The 9,062-nt window shown below is 43.8% G+C and overlaps 1 protein-coding gene across 1 annotated transcript in view; it reads right to left on the minus strand.

The window, feature by feature from the left end:
* Window positions 1-7,611, minus strand: part of LOC120991289 (zinc finger protein 239-like) — a 32,458-nt gene extending 24,847 nt beyond the window's left edge. The window contains exon 1 of the mRNA XM_040420133.1: window positions 7,505-7,611. The gene's annotated coding sequence lies outside the window, so the exon portion shown is untranslated. The remainder of the gene's footprint in view (window positions 1-7,504) is intronic.
* Window positions 7,612-9,062: the final 1,451 nt, after the last annotated feature.

Raw genomic sequence — 9,062 nt, forward strand, 5'->3', positions numbered from 1 at the left:
TACGATTACAGAGATACCACATTTATATAGTTTTATGGGTTTTGTTTTTACAGTGTTCCCTATGAGATAAAACTGACCTGTTCCCTTCATTCTCAGAGTCAGTACGATTACAGAGATACAACATTTATATCGTTTTACGGTTTTTATGGCGTTCCCTATGAGATAAAACTGACCTGTTCTCTTCATTCTCCGGGTCAGTACGATTACAGTGATACCACATTTATATAGTTTTATGGATTTTGTTTTTACATTGTTCCCTATGAAATAAAACTGACCTGTTCTCTTCATTCTCCGGGTCAGTACGATTACAGCGATACCACATTTATATCGTTTTACGGTTTTTATGGCGTTCCCTATGAGATAACACTGACCTGTTCCCTTCATTCTCCGGTCAGTACGATTACAGTGATACCACATTTATATAGTTTTATGGATTTTGTTTTTACATTGTTCCCTATGAAATAAAACTGACCTGTTCTCTTCATTCTCCGGGTCAGTACGATTACAGCGATACCACATTTATATAGTTTTATGGGTCTTGTTTTTACATTGTTCCCTATGAGATAAAACTGACCTGTTCCCTTCATTCTCCGGGTCAGTACGATTACAGTGATACCACATTTATATAGTTTTATGGGTTTTGTTTTTACAGTGTTCCCTATGAGATAAAACTGACCTGTTCTCTTCATTCTCCGGGTCAGTACGATTACAGCGATACTACATTTATATAGTTTTATGGGTCTTGTTTTTACATTGTTCCCTATGAGATAAAACTGACCTGTTCCCTTCATTCTCCGGGTCAGTACGATTACAGTGATACCACATTTATATAGTTTTATGGGTTTTGTTTTTACAGTGTTCCCTATGAGATAAAACTGACCTGTTCCCTTCATTCTCCGGGTCAGTACGATTACAGTGATACCACATTTATATAGTTTTATGGGTTTTGTTTTTACAGCGTTCCCTATGAGGTAAAACTGACCTGTTCCCTTCATTCTCAGAGTCAGTACGATTACAGTGATACCACATTTATATCGTTTTACGGTTTTTATGGCGTTCCCTATGAGATAAAACTGACCTGTTCTCCTCATTCTCCGGTCAGTACGATTACAGTGATACCACATTTATATAGTTTTATGGATTTTGTTTTTACAGTGTTCCCTATGAGATAAAACTGACCTGTTCTCCTCATTCTCTGGGTCAGTACGATTACAGTGATACCACATTTATATAGTTTTATGGGTTTTGTTTTTACAGCGTTCCCTATGAGGTAAAACTGACCTGTTCCCTTCATTCTCTGGGTCAGTACGATTACAGAGATACCACATTTATATAGTTTTATGGGTTTTGTTTTTACAGTGTTCCCTATGAGATAAAACTGACCTGTTCCCTTCATTCTCAGAGTCAGTACGATTACAGAGATACAACATTTATATCGTTTTACGGTTTTTATGGCGTTCCCTATGAGATAAAACTGACCTGTTCTCTTCATTCTCCGGGTCAGTACGATTACAGCGATACCACATTTATATAGTTTTATGGGTTTTGTTTTTACAGTGTTCCCTATGAGATAAAACTGACCTGTTCCCTTCATTCTCCGGGTCAGTACGATTACAGAGATACCACATTTATATAGTTTTATGGATTTTGTTTTTACATTGTTCCCTATGAGATAAAACTGACCTGTTCTCTTCATTCTCCGGGTCAGTACGATTACAGCGATACCACATTTATATAGTTTTATGGGTCTTGTTTTTACATTGTTCCCTATGAGATAAAACTGACCTGTTCTCTTCATTCTCCGGGTCAGTACGATTACAGCGATACTACATTTATATAGTTTTATGGGTCTTGTTTTTACATTGTTCCCTATGAGATAAAACTGACCTGTTCCCTTCATTCTCCGGGTCAGTACGATTACAGTGATACCACATTTATATAGTTTTATGGGTTTTGTTTTTACAGTGTTCCCTATGAGATAAAACTGACCTGTTCTCTTCATTCTCCGGGTCAGTACGATTACAGCGATACTACATTTATATAGTTTTATGGGTCTTGTTTTTACATTGTTCCCTATGAGATAAAACTGACCTGTTCCCTTCATTCTCCGGGTCAGTACGATTACAGTGATACCACATTTATATAGTTTTATGGGTTTTGTTTTTACAGTGTTCCCTATGAGATAAAACTGACCTGTTCCCTTCATTCTCCGGTCAGTACGATTACAGTGATACCACATTTATATAGTTTTATGGGTTTTGTTTTTACAGCGTTCCCTATGAGGTAAAACTGACCTGTTCCCTTCATTCTCAGAGTCAGTACGATTACAGTGATACCACATTTATATCGTTTTACGGTTTTTATGGCGTTCCCTATGAGATAAAACTGACCTGTTCTCCTCATTCTCCGGTCAGTACGATTACAGTGATACCACATTTATATAGTTTTATGGATTTTGTTTTTACAGTGTTCCCTATGAGATAAAACTGACCTGTTCTCCTCATTCTCTGGGTCAGTACGATTACAGTGATACCACATTTATATAGTTTTATGGGTTTTGTTTTTACAGCGTTCCCTATGAGGTAAAACTGACCTGTTCCCTTCATTCTCTGGGTCAGTACGATTACAGAGATACCACATTTATATAGTTTTATGGGTTTTGTTTTTACAGTGTTCCCTATGAGATAAAACTGACCTGTTCCCTTCATTCTCAGAGTCAGTACGATTACAGAGATACAACATTTATATAGTTTTACGGTTTTTATGGCGTTCCCTATGAGATAAAACTGACCTGTTCTCTTCATTCTCCGGGTCAGTACGATTACAGCGATACCACATTTATATAGTTTTATGGGTTTTGTTTTTACAGTGTTCCCTATGAGATAAAACTGACCTGTTCCCTTCATTCTCCGGGTCAGTACGATTACAGAGATACCACATTTATATAGTTTTATGGATTTTGTTTTTACATTGTTCCCTATGAGATAAAACTGACCTGTTCTCTTCATTCTCCGGGTCAGTACGATTACAGCGATACCACATTTATATAGTTTTATGGGTCTTGTTTTTACATTGTTCCCTATGAGATAAAACTGACCTGTTCCCTTCATTCTCCGGGTCAGTACGATTACAGTGATACCACATTTATATAGTTTTATGGGTTTTGTTTTTACAGTGTTCCCTATGAGATAAAACTGACCTGTTCTCTTCATTCTCCGGGTCAGTACGATTACAGCGATACTACATTTATATAGTTTTATGGGTCTTGTTTTTACATTGTTCCCTAAGAGATAAAACTGACCTGTTCCCTTCATTCTCCGGGTCAGTACGATTACAGTGATACCACATTTATATAGTTTTATGGGTTTTGTTTTTACAGTGTTCCCTATGAGATAAAACTGACCTGTTCCCTTCATTCTCCGGGTCAGTACGATTACAGTGATACCACATTTATATAGTTTTATGGGTTTTGTTTTTACAGCGTTCCCTATGAGATAAAACTGACCTGTTCTCCTCATTCTCCGGTCAGTACGATTACAGAGATACCACATTTATATAGTTTTATGGATTTTTTTTTTACAGTGTTCCCTATGAGATAAAACTGACCTGTTCTCTTCATTCTCCGGGTCAGTACGATTACAGAGATACCACATTTATATAGTTTTATGGATTTTGTTTTTACAGTTTTCCCTATGAGATAAAACTGACCTGCTCTCCTCATTCTCTGGGTCAGTACGATTACAGTGATACCACATTTATATAGTTTTATAGGTTTTGTTTTTACAGCGTTCCCTATGAGGTAAAACTGACCTGTTCCCTTCATTCTCAGAGTCAGTACGATTACAGAGATACAACATTTATATCGTTTTACGGTTTTTATGGCGTTCCCTATGAGATAAAACTGACCTGTTCTCTTCATTCTCTGGGTCAGTACGATTACAGCGATACCACATTTATATAGTTTTATGGGTTTTGTTTTTACAGTGTTCCCTATGAGATAAAACTGACCTGTTCCCTTCATTCTCCGGGTCAGTACGATTACAGAGATACCACATTTATATAGTTTTATGGATTTTGTTTTTACATTGTTCCCTATGAGATAAAACTGACCTGTTCTCTTCATTCTCCGGGTCAGTACGATTACAGCGATACCACATTTATATAGTTTTATGGGTTTTGTTTTTACATTGTTCCCTATGAGATAAAACTGACCTGTTCTCTTCATTCTCCGGGTCAGTACGATTACAGCGATACCACATTTATATAGTTTTATGGGTTTTGTTTTTACAGTGTTCCCTATGAGATAAAACTGACCTGTTCCCTTCATTCTCCGGGTCAGTACGATTACAGAGATACCACATTTATATAGTTTTATGGATTTTGTTTTTACATTGTTCCCTATGAGATAAAACTGACCTGTTCTCTTCATTCTCCGGGTCAGTACGATTACAGCGATACCACATTTATATAGTTTTATGGGTTTTGTTTTTACATTGTTCCCTATGAGATAAAACTGACCTGTCCTCCTCATTCTCCGGGTCAGTACGATTACAGCGATACCACATTTATATAGTTTTATGGGTCTTGTTTTTACATTGTTCCCTATGAGATAAAACTGACCTGTCCTCCTCATTCTCCGGGTCAGTACGATTACAGAGATACCACATTTATATAGTTTTACGGTTTTTATGGCGTTCCCTATGAGATAAAACCGACCTGTTCCATTCATTCTCCGGTCAGTACGATTACAGTGATACCACATTTATATAGTTTTATGGGTTTTGTTTTTACAGCGTTCCCTATGAGATAAAACTGACCTGTTCCCTTCATTCTCCGGTCAGTACGATTACAGTGATACCACATTAGTATAGTTTTATGGGTTTTGTTTTTACAGCGTTCCCTATGAGATAAAACTGACCTGTTCCCTTCATTCTCCGGTCAGTACGATTACAGTGATGCCACATTTATATAGTTGTTATTCCGTTTTAATACTGAATAATGTGCATCGCTACATTCTGACCCCAATCACTTTTTTACTTTTATGTGTACGGAGCTGTGTGAGGACTCGTATTTTTAGGTACTTTTCATTGATACCATGTCTGGAGCGTGTATGACTTTTCGATCCATTTTTTGTGGGAGGTGAAGTGACCAAAAAACTGCAAATTAGCCATTTTTTTTCTGCCGTATGGCATAAATATTTATATATTTTAATAGTACAGGCATTTTTGCAGCCAGCGATGCCCATGATGTTTATTTTTTTTTGTTTTTGTATTTTTCATAAAATTTTGGGGACAAGGGTGTTATTTAATATTTTTATTATTCTTTTCTTTAGTTCCCCGTGGTCTGCTCCCTAAGGGCAGATTGGGAACGCTCCCTAAGGGCAGATTGGGAACGCTCCCTAAGGGCAGATTGGGAACGCTCCCTAAGGGCAGATTGGGAACGCTCCCTAAGGGCAGATTGGGAACGCTCCCTAAGGGCAGAATGGGAACGCTCCCTAAGGGCAGATTGGGAACGCTCCCTAGGGGCACAATGGGAACGCTCTCTAAGGGCACAATGGGAACGCTCTCTAAGGGCACAATGGGAACGCTCCCTAAGGGCACAATGGGAACGCTCCCTAGGGGCACAATGGGAACGCTCTCTAGGGGCACAATGGGAACGCTCTCTAAGGGCACAATGGGAACGCTCCCTAAGGGCAGAATGGGAACGCTCCCTAAAGGCACAAAGGGAACGCACCCTAAGGGCACAATGGGAACGCTCCCTAAGGGCACAATGGGAACGCATCCTAGGGGCACAATGGGAACGCTCCCTAAAGGCACAATGGGAACGCTCCCTAAGGGCACAATGGGAACGCTCCCTAAGGGCACAATGGGAATGCTCCCTAAGGGCACAATGGGAACGCTCCCTAAGGGCACAATGGGAACGCTCCTTAGGAGCACAATGGGAACGCTCCCTAGAGGCACAATGGGAACGCTCCCTAAGGGCACAATGGGAACGCTCCCTAGGGGCACAATGGGAACGCTCCCTAGGGGCACAATGGGAACGCTCCCTAGGGGCACAATGGGAACGCTCCCTAAGGGCACAATGGGAACGCTCCCTAAGGGCACAATGGGAACGCTCCCTAGGGGCACAATGGGAACGCATCCTAGGGGCACAATGGGAACGCTCCCTAGGGGCACAATGGGAACGCTCCCTAGGGGAACAATGGGAACGCTCCCTAGGGGCACAATGGGAACGCTCCCTAAGGGCACAATGGGAACGCTCCCTAAGGGCACAATGGGAATGCTCCCTAAGGGCACAATAGGAACGCTCCCTAAGGGCACAATGGGAACGCTCCCTAGGGGCACAATGGGAACGCTCCCTAGAGGCACAATGGGAACGCTCCCTAAGGGCACAATGGGAACGCTCCCTAGGGGCACAATGGGAACGCTCCCTAGGGGCACAATGGGAACGCTCCCTAGGGGCACAATGGGAACGCATCCTAGGGGCACAATGGGAACGCTCCCTAGGGGCACAATGGGAACGCTCCCTAGGGGTACAATGGGAACGCTCCCTAGGGGCACAATGGGAACGCTCCCTAGGGGCACAATGGGAACGCTCCCTAGGGGCACAATGGGAACGCTCCCTAGGAGCACAATGGGAACGCTCCCTAGGGTCCTGTACCTTTAAGAAAGGCAGCAGCGGGAATCCGTAAGCCCACCGGATGAATGAAGTGAATGGAGAGCAGGCGCCGCCCCCTCCATTCACTGCGCGTCCTCCGCTATCGTCAGAAGTCCCACAGCAGTGAATGGAGAGGAGGCCGCGCCTGCGCAGTGTGCTCCCTGACAGGGCCCCGGAGGACACTGATGGCACGTCCAGGCGGGAAGACTCCGTCAGACCCCTTATTGAAAATCACCTGCCCAGTAACCTCATGACTCTGTCCATCCAGTTGCTTAGCAACACGAGGCCCGGTCCGTGGGTGACACACACAGGTCTCCGCACTCTCATGGAGTCTGGAGGCGTCACCCACATTTAAAAGAAGCAAGATGGCCGCCGCCCCCCCCAGTCTTGGGGTGAGGTATTCTCCGCTAGCCCGCGGTCACCGTTTTTTTTTCCCGGCAGATGTCCTCCACACACGGGCTGAACAGGGTTAATTTCGGCAGAACCACAGGGGCCCGGGTGTCGTGGCCGTCACCAGGGTGCTACCACACACAGTAACCTTTCCTCGTGGTCGGGGGGCCATTATAGAGCGGTCACTCCACACTGTAATGAATGGGAGACGTGAGGTAATCGCTACTGACAGCCATGTCTGTCAGGTATGTCACCACAGGTAAGTGCATGGCCACCATTTTGCTGGCATCACGTGACTTGGGACAGGGTAGACCCCCTCCCCCCCCCAACACAGGGTGCTGCTCCCCCCCCAACACAGGGTGCTGCTCCCCCCATCCTCCCTCCAATATTACGTCACAGCCTGCCCTCCCCCATGACAGAAGCCAGCCCTGGTCACGTGACCCCCTCCCCTCCTCACCTCGTCCCGCCGGGCAGCCTCAGGGGTCAGAGGTCAGCGCCTGAACGCCGTTACCATCACAACTAAACGCCCAGACAGCTGATGCTCAGTCAGTGGGCGGAGTCGCCTCCTCCGCCCATGACGTCGCCGTTGTAGAAGAACAGGAAGACGGCTGGGTCACGTGATCATCCCGCCGCAGCGGCCATCTTGGAGGTGGCAAATTCCGCTGTGAACACTCTACCCCAAAAATAATGAAACTCCAGATAATTTCATGTTTGATTTTTATACGAGGCTAAAAGTAAAAGCCCAGAAATGGGTTTGGCTCCATTTTATGACTGGAATCCCTTGTAACCAGTTCAAATCTGCTAATAAATATCTATGTACATGAATTGAAAGGGGGAGAGGTTAATGGTGTGAGGGCCCCATGGATATGTAGATTCTGGCTGACCACACCCCTTTTAGGGCATTAGATTTGAAGATGGTGCAGTGTATTTTAGTTTACATAAAAAAAAAATTATGGCGCTATACGTCACAGATAATTTTTGCGGACGTTGAAGGCTTCATTTTCAGGCCTAAACAAAGACAGTGCGTCGTATTTTCTGGTTCTTTATCCCCCCTTAAAGACCACATCCATGTTCAACAAAGATGTCTGTGGCGCGGTACTGCACGTGTAATACCGCCCTGAGACAGTGTGACCGGACGTGGCGATGCAGCGGTTTATGTTCACCGGGTGTCTCTATATTTCATAAGTAATGGGGGTCGAACGGCGCTGCGCCAGCGCCAAAAAATATCTCAAAAGCCTTTTTTTTGCAACTTTTTAAACACCCGGGTGACAATAGTTTGTTGCCCAGGCGTCTTTGTGCCACATTCTGGAGTGGTGGGCGACAAACTCCTCCAGTAATGGGGTGCAGTAGTTCTTCAGCCTGGCGCACGGACGGCTGCGCCTAATTATAGTGAGGCACGCGGCTTGTCATAAACCATGTGCATCCTCCGCCAGCGGGGTCCAAGACCGGGGTAAAAAGACGGTCCTTGTAAATGACCCCCAATGTATTTTCATATGAGTTGTTTATAAGGATATAGCGTATTCGTGTACGCAGAGCGCGGGGCATTTACCTTAAAATGTTCTCATGGTCCAAAGGCTTGTGCACTCTGTAAGGGATCATTCACTCTGTATGGGATCATTCACTCTGTAAGGGATCATTCACACTGTAAGGGATCATTCACTCTGTAAGGAATCATTCACTCTGTATGGGATCATTCACTGTGTAAAGGATCATTCACTCTGTAAGGGATCATTCACTCTGTATGGGATCATTCACTCTGTATGGGATCATTCACTCTGTATGGGATCATTCACTGTGTAAAGGATCATTCACACTGTAAGGGATCATTCACTCTGTAAGGGATCATTCACACTGTATGGGATCATTCACTCTGTAAAGGATCATTCACACTGTAAGGGCTCATTTGCTCTTTAAGGGATCATTTACACTGTAAGGGATCATTTACAATATAGGGGCTCATTCACACCGTAAGGGATCATTCGCTCTGTAAAGGATCATTCACACTGTAAGGGATC

This window comes from Bufo bufo, chromosome 1, assembly GCF_905171765.1.
Source record: "Bufo bufo chromosome 1, aBufBuf1.1, whole genome shotgun sequence".
NCBI classification, from domain to species: Eukaryota; Metazoa; Chordata; class Amphibia; order Anura; family Bufonidae; genus Bufo; species Bufo bufo.